This window comes from Aquarana catesbeiana, linkage group LG03, assembly GCF_042186555.1.
Source record: "Aquarana catesbeiana isolate 2022-GZ linkage group LG03, ASM4218655v1, whole genome shotgun sequence".
NCBI classification, from domain to species: Eukaryota; Metazoa; Chordata; class Amphibia; order Anura; family Ranidae; genus Aquarana; species Aquarana catesbeiana.
Genome location: NC_133326.1, coordinates 337409103 through 337430056, shown reverse-complemented (window position 1 = coordinate 337430056; position 20954 = coordinate 337409103). Strand labels below are relative to the sequence as shown.

The 20954-nt window shown below is 44.0% G+C and overlaps 1 long non-coding RNA gene across 1 annotated transcript; it reads right to left on the bottom strand.

Annotated features, from left to right (window-relative positions):
* Positions 1–6376: 6376 nt before the first annotated feature.
* Positions 6377–8272, bottom strand: LOC141134551 (uncharacterized). The gene is made up of 3 exons (XR_012243198.1): positions 8175–8272; positions 7953–8036; positions 6377–6812 (listed from the first exon to the last, which is right to left on the bottom strand). It is a non-coding gene; the product is annotated as an uncharacterized lncRNA (long non-coding RNA).
* Positions 8273–20954: the final 12682 nt, after the last annotated feature.

Genomic DNA, 20954 nt, shown 5'->3' with positions numbered 1-20954 from the left:
TACCAGCATGTGGAAGGCAATGTCCATGCCTTGCTGGACAGGGCAGTCAGTGGTGAGGTGCATATTACCGCTGACTCATGGTCCAGCAGGCATGGACAGGAATGTTACCCAAGTTTCACGGCACATTGGGTGACTCTGCTGGCAGCTGGGAAGGATGCAGGACAAGGTGCAGTAGTGTTGGAGGTTGTTCCGCCACCACGCCTCCAAAATGCTACTACTGGTGATTCTGACAAACCTCTTTCCTCCACCCCTCCTCTTCTTCTTCCTCCATGGCCTCTTCCTGTGCTTTGTCCTCAGAACCAGTGGTGCTCCGTAGGCATTCAAGGGGCTATGCAACTACGCAGGCCAAAAGATGCCATGCGGTGCTTGAGCTGGTGTGCTTGGGGGACAGGAGCCACACTGGGGCAGAGGTTCTGTCAGCTCTGCAGGGGCAGGTTCAGAGGTGGTTGATGCCACGCCAACTTAAAGCAGGAATGGTGGTTTGCGACAATGGCACCAACCTCCTCTCCACCCTCCAACAGGGACAAATTACCCATGTGCCCTGCTTGGCTCACGTCCTTAACTTGGTGGTGCAGCAGTTCTTGGGCAGGTACCCGGGCTTACAGGATGTCCTGAGGTGGGTCAGGAAAGTCTGTGTGCATCTCTGCCAGTCATATAATGCCAGTGCTCAGTAGACATGTGCATTCGTTTTCGTCCGAATGCATTTTCGTCCGAATTTCAGGTATTTTCGTTATCGTTTTAACAAACGATAACGAAAGCGCAGATTCCGAAAAACGAAAGATCCGACATAAACAAATGCTTTATTTTTGTTTTCGTTGCGACAACAGTTCGATATAGATAGGAGATTCGACATGACGTTAACAATAACAATTTGTGTCTATCGAACCTGTGGTCGAATGTGCCTAACCTTAACTCTATAGTCTATCCACCATAGTAGTCCAAGATTATTCGAAAAGATTCGACATAGAGAGAAGATTCGACATAGAGAGAGAAGATTCGACGTAGAGAGAAAAATTAAGTAAAATAAAAATAATGATGATGATGGTTATTATTGGTCAATTGTAACCAAAGAGGAGGGGCAGTAACATAGCTAGAACTGCATGTACAGCCAACTTAGTTTCACTTACGATTTGCTAGCAGAGAGAGACAGACACGCTGATTCATTTCAGAACAGTCAATCTTAGCTGGTCCGTTTGAATTCATTGTCACTTTATCAGAGATCCTGAACTATTTCATTTGAGCATAAGCTAAGCACAGCAGCAGAATAGTAGTGAAGCAAGCTACATCTGTGTTGTGAACTTGATAGATAGACTAGTGATACTAGTGTTGCTGCTAGTGTTGTGATAGCCTCAGAGGCTGCCCGTGTTGTGGTGGGGGGTGATTTATAGATTGAGATTCTATATACCCTATCTCCACTCCAGTCCATTTTCTGACTTGCAGTTGCTGTAAAGTTCAGAAATGTACCGTTCTAATGTAAAAGTGAAGGCTGGTAGAGGTAGTGGTCGTGGTCGTGGTCGCGGTGGACGCCTTGGTAAAAAAAGTGGCAAGGTCTCTGCTACTTGTGCCTCTGACACTTCTGCCGCCACCAACATGCCGTCCACAGCAGTGGGTGTCACCGCCAATGCCACCAGCAAAGCTAGTTCCACCACCCCCAGTTCTTCTAATATTACTTTTCCTGCCAGACCACCAACATCTGCTGCCACTTCCACTGCCAGTGCAGCGCCTCCTTCCACTTCTACAGGTGTCATGGCTGCATATTTTTATGGAATAGGCAAGAAACCTAGTAAAGTGGAGTTGCCTTTACAGTCACCACCACCAATCACACTACCAGTGCCACTGCCCAGCTCCCCAAAGGAGCAATTGAGGGAGACAGCAGCAGAGACAGAGTGTGAGACTTTTTCTTCATTGGCCCAAGAAGATGATTTAGAATGTGATGCTCCTCTTTCCCCAAACACTGCGGATGTTTTATACAATCTTAGCCCACAGGACTTACAGCTTGACCTGGAGAAAGTGCAAGAGGGATATTCTGTGAGGAGTAGGACAGGTAGCAGTCCACTTTTTTCATCTGCTGCTAACTCCCCTTCTCCCTCTGTTATTATGGAAGAATCCTGTGATGATATCACCGACCTCCCAGTCCCCAGCACCCCTGCCATTAGCAGCACTAGTTCTAGTTCACCAAGTGTAACTGTAGTGGCAACAGCTTCCACCACTGGTGTGCTACCTGCTGCAGCTATATCAGCCCTAAATAGATATCCACAGGGTCAAGGGGCTGCATCCCGCCGCAGCAACGTTTGGAAATACTTTCAAACATTGGAAGGCGGGTTCTTTGCCAAGTGTAAATTGTGTGGGAAGCAAGTAAGTAGGGGTAAAAAGTTAGGTCATTTAACCAATGCTGGTAAAATACTTTACTGCGGGCAGAGGCAGAAAAAGAAGATGGTAGCGCAGGAAGCAGCATAACGGACTCTGACTGTACTGGTGGTACCTCCTCAAGCACATCACTTACTCAGAGCACAGGAGGCAATAGAGAGGGTTCAATTAATACAACCCGCCCACGTGCAGTAGTTCCACTGCAGACCCAATCAGGCTCCTCATCCTCCCAAGGACATCATCAGCCTACCCTCGATAGTTTTGTTGGCTTTAGTTCCAAGGGCATGTCAAAACAGCAGGCCAACAAGATCACCCGCCTCATTGGCCAAATTATTGCTGTTGGAGGAGCCTCTTTTCGCATGATTGAAGGGGAGCCGTTTAAACAGCTCATGCATGCCCTTGCTCCACGATACATTGTTCCTGCACGAACAACTTTCAGCAGAAAGATTATTCCAGCACTATACCACTCATGCGTTGGATTATTGAAGGAAAAAATGGCCAAAGCCGAGGGTCAGACAATTCATTTGACAACTGATTTGTGGACAGCTCCCAGCCGTCAACACGCTTTCCTGTCTTTGACTGCACACTGGTGGCAGGCCACTGTGCCTGTTGGTGGTGGCGCTGGTGTAAGAGTTCAAACTCCATCAGGAAGCAGGTCTGCAGCGCAAGACCAGCAGGGTTATCAAGCTTTCCTGCTCCACACAGAAGTCCGTGATGACCAACACAGCTCTGCCAACATATTGCGGGCAATTAGATCAATGTTGGCCAATTGGTTTGGAGAGCAGGCAGTCACCAATGTCTCTGTTGGGTTCATTGTGACAGACGGAGGTTCAAACATGGTTAAAGCTCTCCAAGATGGATCTTTTGTCGGTGTGCGCTGTTCTGCACACATACTGCATTTAGTGGTCAAGGGTGCAATCCCAGTGGAGAAAACCAACAAGATTGCTCAAATCTTGGACCTTTGTAGAAAGATTGCAGGGCATTTCCACCGCAGTGTTGGGGCTAGTCAACTGTTGAGGGAGGAGCAAGAACAATCAGGGCTCCCCATACATCACCTGAAACAAGATGTCAGCACCCGGTGGAACTATACCCTGGAAATGCTAGAACGCATTTTGGAGCAAAAGACAGCCATCCACAATCTATCATCCCGCCACAGCATCGGGATTGATTCCACACTGGGACGTGATGGCTGGTGTATAATTGGGCAGCTCGTTTATGTCTTAAAACCCTTTCGGAATGTGACGGAAAACTTGAGTCAGAGCAATGCCAGCCTAGGACAGGTCATACCCTTGTTTACCTATCTCATAGATAAGATGGGATTGTACCTAGAAAACAGTGAGCCTGTTTGTGGCAGCCCACTTCATGCCGATGTAGCGTCTTTCATTAGAAAGCTACAAGCTAACTTAAAAGATCGGCTAAATGACCGTGTCCGCAAAAGCCCTGAACTCATGCTGGCTTCCCTGTGTGATCCCAGGATCAAAGGTAAACTGGCACTCAGAGACAACAGCCTCTCCTACTGGAAACAAAAATTGATTGAAAGGGTCCGGAATTTGCAGCAACAGAGATGTACGACGGTTGAGGCTGGTTTGGAAGATTCACCTGCCATGTCTGCTATTCCAAGGCCTGGCAGCATCACTCAAAAACAACAGAGTGGAGCATGTGCATGTTGGGTAGAGGCACTTGACAATCTGGTGGATGCAGGTCAAGCAGCAGGTAATTGAGAGGAGAGCAGTGCCTCTGAAATGGTCAGGGCCTACCTATATGAAGCACCTTTGCTTCCTACAGAGGACCCTTTGACCTATTGGGATGGTAAGAAAAGTTTGTGACCTGGTCTTTGCCTGGTTGCCCAGCAACTACTATCCTGTCCTCCAACCACTGTGCAAAGTGAGAGAGTTTTCTCTATTACTGGGAATATCCTTAATCCACACCGTTCACAACTAACACCCCATTTGATGGAACAAATAACTTTCCTCAAATTTAACCTCCCCAAGCTGGGTTACCCTACCCTTAATTTGTGAGACCTGAATCATTGTTACCATGTGAAGATAGCTGGGACAAGAGTGACTTGATTGTGCGTGATTGCATGAATGAATGTTGTGTGAATGGACAGTGAAGATAGATGGGACTCAGAGGAACCATCCAAATGTTGAGGAAAATCATTTTTTTTATTTTCTTACCACTTGACACAATAGCAGTTGTCTACTTGACTTTGGTGTGACCCCAAGATTTAAATAGAATTATATTGTTTTAAGCAATCCAAATTTTTCCCTTTATTCCTTCCATCACCCTTTTTTGTAATGAATGTTGTGTAGAGTGACTATAGTGTGCTTGATTGCATGAATGAATGTTGTGTGAATGGACAGTAGCAAGGGTTGAAGCCTTGACGTGGCGCTACTGCTCACGTGTTGCTGTCTTTGTAAATACAAATAGCAACATGTGCTAATTTAACCATTTTTGTTTGGTGGTCTGGAAATAAGAGACAATGATGATTAAAGATGACCTCAACAGCATGACAGTTCCTCTTGATGGAGAGACTGTCAACTCAAGGATCAGAATATGCTACCAACACAACATAGCACAAAGAAGCATACAGTTGGAAACGTGATTCTATGCAAGATATATTAGTTGGTCACTGCTGAGCTGCATCCAGATGCCCAGGACCCCTCCCATTTACCATCTCTGACCCTGGGGACACCAGGGCCCTCTCTGATCCTCCGCCTGTTTCATGACCATCTGCAATTGTCCATAGTCACTAGTGTGAGTGAGTAATCTACCCTGCTGCCATGTTACTCAAGCCCTGGAAATGATGACTGCCTGTCAGGTCACCTTGAGGCTAGGTGACAGATGCACTCTGTAGGAATCGGAAGTGCACCGCTAGGTAGTGGATCCTAGGACTGACTGCTGTGGATTGAAACCTGGGAGGTTCAGGAAGCAGGTCTACTGGATCACTAACACAGATCCCACTGGGAGCTAGAGCATAGATTCTCCAGGACGCGGAGTCTAAGAGCCAGTAGGTGTTCACCAGAGCCTCTAGTGGTGAGGATGGACTGCGCTGCAGTCTGGCTCCAGGTCGCAGCCCCCAGGGTCTCACATCTCATGCTCACGGTAGACTACAGGAGAAGAGGAAAGAGGCAGCAGGCTGGAACAACAAGGAAGTAAGGGACAAGCCAAGGTCGAGGCCACAAGCAGACAATGACAACAGAGTACACGCCAAGGTTCAGGGTCACAGGCAAACAGGGATGGTCAGGGACACGCCAAAGGTCAGGGTCACGAGCAGACAGGAATAGTAGAGAACAGGCCAAAGTCGGTTAACTGGAATCAGACGTAGGAAACACAGCCAGTACACACGAAAGCTAACACACAATGGTTGATCAGCACTGCTGGCTTGCAGTGCACAGGTTAATATAGGGTTCCCTGATAGGAGCTGGGGTGGAGCCATGCTAGAGGAGAGCTTACAAAAGCAGTCAGGTGAGGGTCAGCTGGTCTCTAGAGATGAACACATGGAGACAGGTATGCTGACAGACAAACTCTATTGCATAACCATGACACTGCCCTTTCAACTGTTGCCCCTTGTAATTGCGTTAGCCTGTGAACCTCTGTCCGGTTAACTGTTGCCCTCATGATTGCAAGCCTGCAACCTATGTCCTGTGAACTGTTGAGGACTGTATAGAGTAACCCCTGCTCTAACTATCTGCTGTGTATTCTGGTGGAGGGAAAGCTGAACGGCGTGACTGGACACAATACATTGGATTACCCTTTGCACATTGAAATAGTGTAGAGAGAAATCTCATCAATTTTCTAAGTTCAGCCTGATGGTTAAATGTAGAAAAACTACAATTATAAGGCCTCTAGTAAGTTAGTAACAATATATGGACTAGTTCATTTAGATAAACATCACACAAATCTAACAAGTAAAGCAAAACTCAAGAAAACAATTATTTCTGAACAACATTTTTTTATTTAACAATTAACATAAACAAAACAAAAAAAAAAAAAAAAAAAAAATTAGAGTACATTCTCCCCCAACCTGGTGACCAGTCGCTGTAGGGACATATTAATCCCAGCCAACTGGTCACCAAGGTACCGCGTAGCCTCCAGGTGTCTCCTGAGGCTACGCTGGTACCTCTGCAGAGCCACAGAGTGACGGAGCTGCCGGCGATTGTGGAGGGCCAAAGATCGACGCAGCCTCCGGGTAACTGCAAAATGTCTCTTTTGGACCTCCACAATGCGCCGCAGATAATCCGTCACATGTGGCTCTGGAGGGTGGGGGATGTGTGCCTGTTCTGGAGCGGGTGAAGGATGCACTGGGGAGGCCAGGTGGGGGGATGTTGAAGGGTGGAGGACTGTAGAAACCACTGGGGACTCAGAAGGACAGCCAGTCCAACCAGACGCGGGCAGGTCCAGGTCTTCGTCCACAGGCTGCAGTTGCAGGATGAAGACTTCACCTGTGAAGAAAAGAAAATACATTAGATAGATAGATAATACAATACACATACACATGGCTTCTTCACCCTAACATTATATAAAGGCAACGATCTCCCAGCCCTTGTAGACAATCCTGTAACATCTTGAGATGTTTTCACTTCCATCCATACCAGTTTTTGATATTTAGTGAGATGCACCTAATCAATTTGTGTGTAGGAGATAGTGGTGTCTGTGTCAATTCGCTGCATCATACCAAGTTTGCAGAGCTGTGCAGGAAGGTGTAGTACTACTTTACTGTACTCTGACCGGGGTGGAGCTGAGTGTCCTCCCCGGCCAGAGTACAAAGGGATTCCCCTCTACACATCGAGCAGTGTAAAGGGGAATCTCCCAAAGATTTTATCCGCTTGGTCGCACGGGCGGCTGGAGAAAATCTTAAGGTGTAATGGACGCCTAAGTGCTACTGCTAACTAATCTACCTCATCCAGACTGACTGACTTTGGCAAATATGGAGGATCAGTTGCACTTGCAGAAAAACATATCAGCTATACCAGCTTTTAACATTACACTCACCAAAGAGAAGCCATTCAAGCCATTGCATTTGGGATGACCTAATAAAAAGTTGTTTAATAAAATATAGCAGGCTATTTTTTAAAGTTGATAATTTTGTAAGGCCACTGATTGTTGAATAAATTAAGCCCCACTTCTGTTCTAGGCTAGGTAGGTTACTCACTCCTGGTCTAGGCTAGGAGGTATAACAGGTATAACATCATAAGAAAAGTGTTAATGCATGCATTAGGGGCATGCCAGAGATTGAACATGTCCAGGGACTGCCAGCCAATAGCTGGAGATTCTTTTCTGACACCCCCCCCCAGCCTGCTGTGTTATTCATAATGATTAACAGTGATTGGCTCAGACTGGGAATCTAAACTGCAGCAAGAAGGTGGCATGATCAGGGACATTGGGGAAATATTAACAAGCACAGGTCACGCTAACAGGAAGACTGGAATCATCTGCAGAGGGGAACTAATATAATTAATAGTTCCAGCTAAACCAAAGCCTTGCAGAATAAATCACAAGCTATTCTAGACAAGGTATGCCATCAGCATTTCATATTTAAAATACTATATTTGCCTGTAAAATACAAAAAAAGTTATACTTACTCCCTGGATCTGCCGCATCTGGCTGTTCCTCCGCATCCCCAGCAGCCTCTACAGGGCAGGTCTCCTCCACCTCCTGCTCAGCAGCTGTTGAGTAATGATAGAAAAGAACATTACAATCTGCAGTGTACAACAATCTCACACATTAGTACAAGAACATTGAAACATGTATCAGCAGATACCAGCAAGATACCAGCAGATACCAGCAAGATTATACTAACTTACATGTGGGCGTTGCTGCCTCAGCCTCCTCCTCAGTCTCCCCCTCTGACTGGATGACACCTATTTATAAAGGAGAAATGATGAACGTTAATAAACGTAAATAAATATACTGTAGTGTAAATAGATAAAATTAATTATCTATTAGCATGGCAATACAGGGCAGGTCACTAACGTTTATCTACAAGGCAGGGACATGCATTCACCATTTAGAAAAAATCATTTAAAAAAAAAACAAATACGAGGCACTTACCTGTCCTGGTTCCAGCAGCGCCGGCGAGTGCTAGGTGCACTGCCACTGATCAGGCACCTCAGTTCAGAGCGGCCACGTTCTGTCAAATTACGTAAGTTACGCAATCGCTTGCGTTACCTGACAGAGCGTCGCAGAGGCTCTACCTGTCACTACATGAGCGAGAAACAATGACGCTGGAATCAACAATGGAAGGCTGGACAAATGGAAAAGGAACCACTGTATTAGTGTCACTACTACAGTACTTACTGCATGATGACATGGAGGACTCCTGCTCCTCTGCCCTCTGCCTCCGGCGGCGCTGGGCCTGGAGACGATCTTTAAATAAAATCAAACACATCATGGTAAATGACTATGTCGCGTCGCATGGTTGACAAAAAAAATTTCCTACACACAATGCAATGCTGACACCAACCCTGATGAGCAAGCAGTTTTTTTATCTCATCCTCCCCTACAGCTGCTAAGAGCTCCTTCTCATGGGGGAGGAGAGATACCTGCTTTCCTCTGCGCCCCGACTGCCTGCATTTACGCGCTATGGAACTGCAAAACAAAAAGAGAAGAGAAACGGGTTCCACAATTAAACTACAATTGTAATCTGAAAATGACATCAACACATGAAACACATGTAGAATGAACCCGTAGAATGAAACAATGCAAATGGAATTTTTGGATTAGGCACATTTTTTCATGTAGCACAAGGTTTGCACATTTATTTATTAACCAAATTTATTGTAAGAAAAACCTATGCTTTTTTGGTGCACAATAAATAATAAAAGGCAGGATAGGGATTGTGCCGAGTAAATGTCCATTGTGTCCACTCCAGTCCACCTTTCTATTACGCGCTTGTGTGAACTGTGTATAGTGTAAAATTTCCTTCCTTGTTTCTTTTGCAACGCATTAACCCACTTGCAGATGTGGACCCCCCCCATAGTAACTAAAAATATGGCGGGTCCGCAAGCTGGTTAAGTCCAGCCACCGTAACACTTATTTATATATATACATAACAAAAAATGTAAAACCCAGCGGTGATCTAATGCCACCAATAAAAGCTCTATATATGGCGGGAGAAGAGCATAAATTTCATTTGGGTAATACATCACAGGAGCGTGCAGTTTAAAGCTGCAATGCGCTAAATAGCAAAATATGGCCTGGTCAGAAAGGGGGCGCAACCTACAGGTGGTCAGGTCAAGTGGAACTTAAAAGCACTTACTGCTCAGTTTAGTGATAACTAACTAAGAACAAATAACGGCATGGAAATATTCCTCTTAAAATGATTGTGGCGATAATATATAACATGTGCAACTGCAAACTATGTGTAGGCTAGGCACACCTATGCGCAAATTTGGTTTTTCACAGGAGGGAGGATAAATTGAAAATTATTTATTCCTTTTTAAAAAAAAAATTCACCTAACTTTACTGACATCAAATTGTGATAGCAATAGCATATGTTTATATGTGTGTGTGTAAAATCAGTGCATTTTTTGGAGCTTTTATCATTGTATAAATGACAATGGTCCCGAAATGGCATCAAAAGTGTCCGATGTGTCCGCCATAATGTCGCAGTCACAATAAAAATCGCTGATCGCCGCCATTACTAGTAAAAAAAATTGTTAATAAAAATGCCATAAAACTATCCCTATTTTGTAGACGCTATAACTTTTGCACAAACCAATCAATAAACGCCTATTGCAATTTTTGTTACCAAAAATATGTAGAAGAATACATATCGGCCTAAACTGAGGAAAAAATTCGTTTTTTATATATTTGTTGGGGATACTTATATAGCAAAAAGCAAATAAAAACTGCAGAGGTGATCAAATACCACCAAAAGAAAGCTCTATTTGTGGGAAAAAAAGGACATCAATTTTGTTTGGGAGCAACGTCACACGAACGCGCAATTGTCAGTTAAAGCGTCGCAGTGCCAAATCGCACAAAGTGGCATGGTCATTTGGCAGCCATACCTCCGGAGCTGAAGTGGTTAAAATGTAAAAAAAAAAAATAATCAGACACGTTACTTACCGTTTTATGTCGCTGAATTTTTTGCGACAGGCAGTCGGGTCACGCCGATGGCGATATGTCTCCTCCACCTTCCTGGAAATCTCCTCCCACTTTTCTCGCTTCCACTCCGTAGTGGTTTCCCTGGAGCGGGGGCCACACAGCTGCATCCAGCAAGGAAGCGTTTCCCTTACCAGGACCTGGGACTCAATATGAGTCCACATTAGGTTACGCTTCCTGCTGGATGCAGCTTGTGTCCCCCTCCTGCGCCCATTTTTGGATGCTGCCTTAGAAGGCCCAGGAACAGCCTCCTCCATGCTGCTAGTGCTGGAATGGGTTGCTGCTGGTGCTGCCATTGCCATTATCTCTCTAAGCCACACAGCGTCGGATTTTGCGGCCGCACTTCCGCACTTCCGATTGAGAAACGAATGTGAAAGTTTGGTTGGCTGACTGCTGGGGCAGAGTAGACCAATGCAATGAGCATGAACGATGAAGATTCGACACAGAAACGAAAACATGCAAACGTAAATGTGGCTTATGGTGTCTGTCAAAAGTTAGAAGATTCGACAGAGCAGCTAAACAAACTGTACGATGCTGCTATCGAACATTTCCGGTCAAATGCATCCCAGAAAATTTGACCGGAATGTACGATTGCGACGTCGTACAGTTTAGCTGCTCCGTCGAATCTACTTTGAACATTCGACAGACACCATAAGCCTTTAATGACCGATTCGACCTTAATTCATTTCGATTTTTGGACGAATGCAAGTTTTTAACGAAAAACGAAATAAAGAAAAACGAATTTCGGGAGTAACTAAATAAATTTATATTTCGGACGAAAACGAAATTCCGAAACGAAATATTTCAGTGTGCACATGTCTAGTGCTCAGCTGGCTGACCTCCAAAAGGAATTTAACCTGCCCAATAACCGCCTAATCTGTGAAATGCCCACCAGGTGGAACTCAACGTTGGCCATGCTGCAGCGGCTGCACTTGCAGCAGAGGGCCATCAATGAGTACCTGTGCAACTATGGCACCAGGACAGGGTCAGGAGACCTTGTTTTTTTTTCCCCATGCCAGTGGGCCATGATCAGGGATGCATGCACTGTCCTGTCACCATTTGAGGAGGCCACAAGGATGGTGAGCAGTGACAGTGCATTCATCAGTGACACTGTACCCCTTGTCCACCTGTTGGAGAACACGCTGCATGGAATAATGGACAGGGCACTTGAGGCAGAACAGAGGCAGGAAGAGGAGGACTTCCTTAGCTCTCAAGGCCCCCTTTATCCAGACAGTGTTCCTGCGTGCCCGCCGATCACACAGGAAGAGGACGAGGAGGAGGAGGAGGAAGAGGAGGATTGTGTCAGCATGGAGGTGGAGCCTGGCACTCAGCATCAGCAGCAGTCTTTAAGGGATCATTTACAGTTCCAAGAAACCCATGGACTTGTACGTGGCTGGGAGGAGGTGGCTGCAGATCATGTCAGCCTTAGTGACCCAGAGGACTCCGGACCAAATGCCTCAGCAAAATTACGCTGCCTCGCTGATCCTGAAAAGCCTGCGGAAGGATCCTCGTATTCGTGGTATCAAGGAGAGGGATCAATACTGGCTGGCAACCCTCTTTGATCCACGATACAAGGGTAAGGTTACGGACCTTATCTTGCTGTCGCAGAGAGAGCAGAGCATGAAACATCTTCGGGAGGCCTTGCAGAAAGGTCTGTGCAATGCGTTCCCAGAGACTAGGAGGTTACAAACTCCTGTTCCTGGACAACGTGTTGCTGAGGCATTGGTCAGTCAAAGAAGGAGCGGTGGAGAAGGTGGCCGTCTGACCGATGTGTTCAGACAATTTTTTAGTCCACAGCCCCAGGGTATGATCGGTTCCAGCAACCATTGCCAGCGTCTGTTTTACATGGTGCAGGAATACCTAGGGGCAAGATCTGACTTGGACACCTTTCCCACCGAAAATCCTCTGGGTTACTGGGTCTTGAGGATGGATCACTGACCAGAGCTTGCACAGTATGCAATTGAGCTACTGGCCTGTCCTGCATCCAGCGTTCTTTCGGAACGCACATTCAGTGTTGCTGGAGGTTTTGTAGCCGATCACAGGGTGCGCCTGTCCACCGACTCGGTTGATCGACTGACCTTCATAAAAATGAATCAGTCTTGGATCACCACCAGCTACCAAGCACCTGATGCTGATGTAACCGAATAATTTTTTTTGAAATGTCAGATCCCTTCAAGACTGCCTATGCTGATGCTGAGTGACTATACTGTTATGCTGAGTGACTATTCTCTTCCTCCTCAATGATCATGCTGATAGCTTGTAAGAATATTTTTGGTTCTGGGCGCTGCCACCAGTGGCTAAGGCCCAATTTTTCAGCACCTGTTTAACAGGGGCGTGTAATTACAATTTTTGATGCAATATTTTACAAGGAGGGTTCGTTGCTGCACTCAACTAGAGTATTTGTGAGGGGTTGCAGTGTTGTGGCACCAGTGCCTAAGGCCCAACTTTTCAGCCCCTGTTTAGCAGGGGCGTGTAATTACAATTTTTGATGCAGTATTTTACAGGAGGGCTCATTTCTGCGCTCCAACTAGAGTATCTGTGAGGGGTTGCAGTGTTGTGTCACCAGTGCCTAAGGCCTAATTTTTCTGCCCCTGTTCAACAGGGACATGTAATTACAATTCTTGATCTAATATTTCACAGCAGAGCCCGTTCCTGCGCCCACCAAGAGTAACTGTGAGGGCTTACAGTGTTATGTCACCAGCCACACCAAAGGCCCAATTTTTTTGACCCTGTTCAACAGGGGCATGTAATTACAATTCTTGATCCAATATTTCACAGCAGAGCCCGTTCCTGCGCCCACCAAGAGTAACTGTGAGGACTTACAGTGTTGTGGCAACACCAACACCTAAGGCCCCAATTTCTGCAGAGTATATAGGGTAGGCCCCTACTTTCAAACATCCAAGTTACAAACAACTCCTACTTGCAAACGGAAGGAGACAACAGGAAGTGAGATGAAATCTACCCCTAGGAAGGGAAATTCTCTCCTGTAAGAGTTAATATGGAAAAAACATGTCTCCTTTCCACTGATGCTTTATCACCAATCCTTCTTTCACTAAAAACCCCAAATTGTCAAAAAACATTTGTCATTGGGACAGAAAGTGAGGTAAAATCTTCTGAAGAGGTGCACAGACAGCAAAACAAATGTCACAGGGGTGATAACCCTTCCCTATGTTTTCCAAAAAGCTTAAAAATAGATTTTTTCGGCTGGAGCTACACCTTAAAAATGCACCAGTTCAAAATTACAAACAGATTCTACTTAACAACAAACCTACAGTCCCTGTCTTGTTTGCACCTGTATATTGCTGTTCAGAGGGCCTGGGGCCCCACGCCTTTCCTTTTTTTAAATTTGGGTGCGGGGTTCCCCTTAATATCCATACAAGACCCAAAGGGCCTGGTAATGGACTGGGGGAGGGTACCCTTGCCATTTGTCTCACTGATTTTCATCCATATTACCGGGACTGGACATTACATTAAAGCCATAAGCAGTTTTAAATGACTCTTATTCCTTTAAAAATGTCATTTTGTGCAGGGACTGTTCTAAGCACGGGAAACACGCACCACTTTACAGGCATACTATAGACACCCCCCAGGTACGATATTTAAAGGAATATTTCACTTTTTTTTTTACTTTAACCACTTCAGCCCCGGAAGGATTTACCCCCTTCCTGACCAGAGCACTTTTTACAATTTGGCACTGCGTTGCTCTAACTGCTAATTGCGCGATCATGCAATGCTGTACCCAAACGAAATTTGCGTCCTTTTCTTCCCACAAATAGAGCTTTCTTTTGATGGTATTTGATCACCTCTGCATTTTTTATTTTGTGCGCTATAAAACGGAAAAAGACTGAAAATTTTGAAAAAAAAAATGATATTTTCTACTTTTTGTTATAAAAAAAAATCCAATAAACTCAATTTTAGTCATACATTTAAGCAAAAATGTATTCAGCCACATGTCTTTGTTAAAAAAAAAATGTCAATAAGCGTATATTTATTGGTTTGCGCAAAAGTTATAGAGTCTACAAACTAGGGTACATTTTCTGGAATTTACACAGCTTTTAGTTTATGACTGCCTATGTCATTTCTTGAGGTGCTAAAATGGCAGGGCAGTATAAACCCCCCCCAAATGACCCCATTTTGGAAAGTAGACACCCCAAGGAAATTGCTGAGAGGCATGTTGAGCCCATTGAATATAATTTTTTTTTTGTCCCAAGTGATTGAATGACAAAAAAAAAAAATTTACAAAAAATTGTCACTGATGATATGTTGCTCACACAGGCCATGGGCATATGTGGAATTGCACCCCAAAATCCATTTAGCTGCTTCTCCTGAGTATGGGGATACCACATGTGTGGGACTTTTTGGGAGACTAGCCGCGTACGGGGCCCCGAAAACCAATCACCGCCTTCAGGATTTCTAAGGGCGTAAAATTTTGATTTCGCTCCTCACTACCTATCACAGTTTTGAAGGCCATAAAATGCCCAGATGGCATAACTCCCCCCAAATGACCCCATTTTGGAAAGTAGACACCCCAGGCTATTTGCTGAGAGGCATGTTGAGTCCATGGAATATTTTATATTTTGACACAAGTTGCGGGAAAGTGACAATTTTTTTTTTTTTGCACAAAGTTGTCACCAAATGATATATTGCTCACAAAGGCCATGGGCATATGTGGAATTGCACCTCAAAATACATTTAACTGCTTCTCCTGAGTATGGGGATACCACATGTGTGGGACTTTTTGGGAGACTAGCCGCGTACGGGGCCCCGAAAACCAATCACCGCCTTCAAGATTTTCAGGGCGTAAATTTTTGATTCACTCCTCACTGCCTATCACAGTTTCGAAAGGCCATAAAATGGCAAGATAGCACAACCCCCCCAAATGACCCCATTTTGGAAAGTAGACACCCCAAGCTATTTGCTGAGAGGCATGATGAGTATTTTGCAGCTCTCATTTGTTTTTGAAAATGAAGAAAGACAAGAAAACATTTTTTTTTTTCTTTTTTCAATTTTCAAAACTTTGTGACAAAAAGTGAGGTCTGCAAAATACTCACTATACCTCTCAGCAAATAGCTTGGGGTGTCTACTTTCCAAAATAGGGTAATTTGGGGAGGTTTCTGCCACCTGGGCATTCCATGGCCTCCGAAACTGTGATAGGCAGTAAAGAGTGAAATCAAAAATGTATGCCCTTAGACAGCCTGAAGGCAGTGCTTGGTTTTCAGGGTCCCGTATGCGGCTAGGCTCACGAAAAGTCTCACACATGTGGTATCCCCGTACTCAGGAGAAGCAACAGAATGTATTTTTGGGTGTAATTTCACATATTCCCATGGCATGTTTGAGCAATATATCATTTAGTGACAACTTTGTGCAAAAAAAAAAAAAAAATGTGTCTTTTTCCCACAGCTTGTGTCACAATATAAAATATTCCATGGACTCGACATGCCTCTCAGCAAATAGCTTGGGGTGTCTACTTTCCAAAATGGGGTCATTTGGGGGGGGTTTTGAGCTGTCCTGGCATTTTATGCACAACAGTTAGAAGCTTATGTCACACATCACCCACTCTAACCACTTGAAGACAAAGCTCTTTCTGACACTTTTTGTTTACATGAAAAAATTATTTTTTTTGCAAGAAAATTACTTTGAACCCCCAAACATTATATATTTTTTTAAAGCAAATGCCCTACAGATTAAAATGGTGGATGTTTCATTTTTTTTTCACACAGTATTTGCGCAGCGATTTTTCAAACGCATTTTTTGGGAAAAAACGCACTTTTTTAAATTTTAATGCACTAAAACACACTATATTGCCCAAATGTTTGATGAAATAAAAAAAAGATGATCTTAGGCCAAGTACATGGATACCAAACATGACATGCTTTAAAATTGCGCACAAACGTGCAGTGGCGACAAACTAAATACATTTTTAAAAGCCTTTAAAAGCCTTTACAGGTTACCACTTTAGATTTACAGATGAGGTCTACTGCTAAAATTACTGCCCTCAATCTGACCTTCACGGTGATACCTCACATGCATGGTGCAATTGCTGTTTACATTTGACGCCAGTCCGACGCTTGCGTTCGCCTTTGCGCGAGAGCAGGGGGGGACAGGGGTGCTTTTTTTTTTTTTTTCTTTATTATTTTTTTTATCTTTTTTATCTTATTTTTAAACTGTTCCTTTCATTTTTTTTTTAATCATTTTTATTGTTATCTCAGGGAATGAAAAATATCCCCTATGATAGCAATAGGTAGTGACAGGTACTCTTTTTTGAAAAAATTGGGGTCTATTAGACCCTAGATATCTCCTCTGCCCTCAAAGCATCTGACCACACCAAGATCGGTGTGATAAAATACTTTCCCAATTTCCCAATGGCTCTGTTTACATCCGGCGAAATCTAAGTCATGAAATGCTCGTAGCTTCCAGTTTCTTAGGCCATAGAGATGTTTGGAGCCACTCTGGTCTCTGATCAGCTCTATGGTCAGCTGGCTGAATCACCAGCTGCATTCTCAGGTTCCCTGTTGGGACAGGAGAGCCAGAGAAAAACATGGAAGACGGTGGGGGGTGCATTCCCTCCCACTGCTTGTAAAAGCAGTCTAGAGGCTAATTAGCCACTAGGAATGCTTTTACATGAAAGCCGACTGCTGGCTGAAAAGAATGATACCAAGGTGATACCTAAACCTGCAGGCATCATTCTGGTATAACCACTCAAAGTCCAGCAACATACCAGTACATTGCTGGTCCTTGTTGGGCATATATTGTAATCTTTTTTTTTCATGCAGCCTGTGGGCTGAACGAAAAAAAGAGATTGATCGGTGGGTATGCCCACCATTAGAATACTTCCCTTCATCCACCCACTTCTAATGATGGGCATACATGCACCATTTATATATGCCGGAGCATGGGGGCATCTGCCCCAAAAGTTAGGAGCAAATTGCTCCTCCGCCCCTGCTGCCCCCATACTTAGGCATATATCACCTCCACTGGAGTCACGGCTTTATATATTGTGGGAGCAAACGCGGTTGCTGTCAAGATAAATAAATCCACGCTGCAGCTGAATGGCGTACCTGAAGACAAAAAAATGGTTAACAATAAAACACAGTAAACAGTAAAGTATAAAAAATTGCATCCCTGAAAAGCAAACATGATAAAACATAATAACAATAAAACATTGCAGAATAGAATACAGTAAAAAAGAGCAGAACAATAGAGAGGGAGAACAATAAAATGACAACTATTTTTTTTTTTATTTAATTTTTTTTTTGTGTTTTTTTTTTCACTTTTTTTTGTAACTGTAACTTTTATAACTGTAACCGGTTCCAGGTTCAGGTCTCTCAAAATGTGATGGCATCTTGGGAGACCCTGTGAAAGTGTGCCTAGTCTGTGCAATGCCGTACCCTACGCTAATACTCAACTAGTGTATGGTAGCGTTCAAAACATTCACCAATGCAAAGACCAGGATTGTCAGGACAGGAGGGACAATAATAGCGGGTGTCACGTCTATATCCGCGCTTGCTGCAGACACAACATCTTTTCTGGGGGGGTTCGTTGGGTAGGGGTACTCGGGAGGACATAAAGAAAATTACCGTCTGGTGCATGATAGAGATCCCTCCAATACCCTTTTCTTAGGTATTGACCGATACAAACCCCATTGGCGAGGGAGTTCCATGGTGCGAGATATTTCTAAATTAGAAATGTTTTGGGTCCATAGGATCAAAAGTTATATGCCCCATGGACTAAATATAGATGTGGATGTCAACGCTTTTATTGACAATTCCTGAAGTCTGACATTGATGAGGACTATCTGAAAGTGGGGAATAGAGTATACATGAACTGTGATTGCCTAGATATTTGACATATGCAGTTATTGGTTTTGTCTGTAAGATTTTTTTCAGCCCAACTTGTGATATGGGGTTCACCTTTAAATATCTATACAATTTAGATGTTTTTTAGCCAAATCTTATTGATCGATCGACTTTTTGTTGCCAGTTTGGATGTTTTTGATGTTTTTTTCTCCTTTTTTATTTAAGGCTATTTAGTCTATGTTGTGGGTAGCCCGCCCCATTCACAGTTAATCTTGAGGCTCCATAACTTTTATATTTTTATTTATTTTTTATTTTTTATGTGTATATGTAATTTTATTTTTCATCATTTTTCTGTATCTTTATGATGCAATGTGCTTTGCAGTACGATTCTGTGTGGCACATTTCAATATTAATGGGTATAATATTATTGATTATTGTTTTTTGGTTTTATATGACCTAGAAATAGTTCTATGACATTATAGGAGTATTATAGATACCTATTATTAAAATTGTACTTGACTACCTCAGATATTAATGTATTTCAAAAATGTCATAGGTTTTAGTCTTAGGTTTAGTTTAGGACATGTCACCATGTGTATTTGTATTTTTAGAGGGACGCGTGTCTGATGGCAGCTTAGGATGCCTATAAGGCCTCGTTCCTTATGTTGTATATGGTTTGTGCCCACATCCAAGATGGCGCAGCGCGGTTCCCTGAGTGGGACTCAGAGCGAGGCTTGGTGTGCGCATATAACGTGGTGGCTCAGCGCGCTGCCCGTGCCCCATTGAAAACGTCAACGTATGACGAAACGCGTCTGGGAGGGACGTGCTGACGTCGCCACGTTGCTTTGTTGAGGACGGGAGTCTGCCTGAGTGCCGGCCGGCATCGTTTTAATCTTTCTTTTAAGTGTAAGTGTTATTCCATCTTAATAAATTAAGTTTTATACAGTATCACACTATTGGTCGCTTTTTTACATTATATGCACCGCTGAGCTCGGGTCCAGTCCGTCAGGACGTATCCACGTCGTTCCTGTCAGGAGTTTGTTTGGTGCTCTATTACATCTGCCCACCTTGTTTGGATATCTGGTAAGGAGGATTTCCCTAAGGTTCGCTGCAGTTTTGTACCCTGTGTTTCTACATATGGTGATAAGGTCTACTCACATCGGTTTGCCATCTGGTAAGCAGTTTGTACTTGTGGCTTGCTGCACCTAGAGGGACCCCTTTTTGTGCCTTTTACCTGGATGACTTTTTATATGCTCACTTTCCACCTATATCTGGTAAGCAGATTCTGGGTATTATTCACATTCTAATTTTTCCATATACTCACTAAGAAAAACTATTTTGCATGATTGCATGACACTCACTTTATAATCCTAGTTGTTGTCACGGACACTGGATGTTTTATGAATTTTCATGATTTTGGTTCTGTGTTGAGTGTTGCACTTATTTTCTGTTTTGGAGTGTTTTACGTTATCAGTATTGCGCTATGTTTTTGCCATATATTTTTGGATAAATCTCTGTGGATTGATTATATGGGACGAGTGCATCTTATCCTATCTTACCTGGATCGTTCTTCAAAAGGCCTAGGCTGGGTTTAAGCCACTCGCCCCTCTTTGGCTTACTTCTGGTAAGCATATTACCATATAGATATGTTCCAGTTAAAAGTAATCTCACCACGCATTAATTATTGATGAATTTCACGTTATTCACTTATGACTGTTTCACTTCTTTTTTTGGACTTTATCTTATAGGATTACACAATTTTTATATGGGACTATAATTTTTCATATTTTTTCATTTTTGCTTATAACACTTTATAGCGCGGTTTTTTGTTTTAGCATAAAGAAAATGCCTCTCATGCAGCCGACTGCATTTGGTTGGGGATGTGAATGGGGGAAGTACGGGTGCTGCAGAAGTGGTGGGTTCCCAATTGAGATTGGCGAATGCAGCAGGAAGGGCATTATGGGCAGGATGGGCCTGTGTTTGTCTTCTTCTTGGTGGCAGCGGGACACTACTTGTGCTTGCCACCTCACCAGCTTGAACTGCACTTGCCACGTCACCAAGTGTTACTGCAGTGCTGGTTTGACTATGACCGGGGTGTACTAGGCCACTGGTGCTTGCCAGTTCACCAAAACGCTACCAAAAAACTGTTAGCGATCGCAGGGATCAGGACTGACTCTTCGAACACTGCAGTTATGCGTTTAGTGTTTTGTAAGTGACAGTGATCGATCAATACTGCACTTGGGTGGGCTGGGCTGGGCTGGGCCGTGCAGAGGGGCAAAACGCAGGTGCTAGCAGGTATATGGGCTGATCCCGCTAACACTGCATTTTTGGGAACCTTAAACTGCTGGGGACGCTAGTATAGATCTGATCAGATCAGATATTGATCCATTCAGATACTATACCACTAAGGGAGGTGTATGCTGCGTGCGTGGGTGTTAGCAGTACTGGCGCTAACCTGACACTGCCTGGGGCGACGCAGACCCTATCTGACCCTAAAACATAAGTTATATCACCGCCGGGCGATCAGGGGGCTAAACTTTTATAGGTAATAAATGGCGAGTGTCCTGACACTATAAAAAATAAACTAACTAACCAGCGTCACCCGTAACAGTTATACTGTGATCACTGGTGAAAGGGTTAACTAGGGGGCAATCAAGGGGTTAAAACCTTTATTAGGTAGTATAT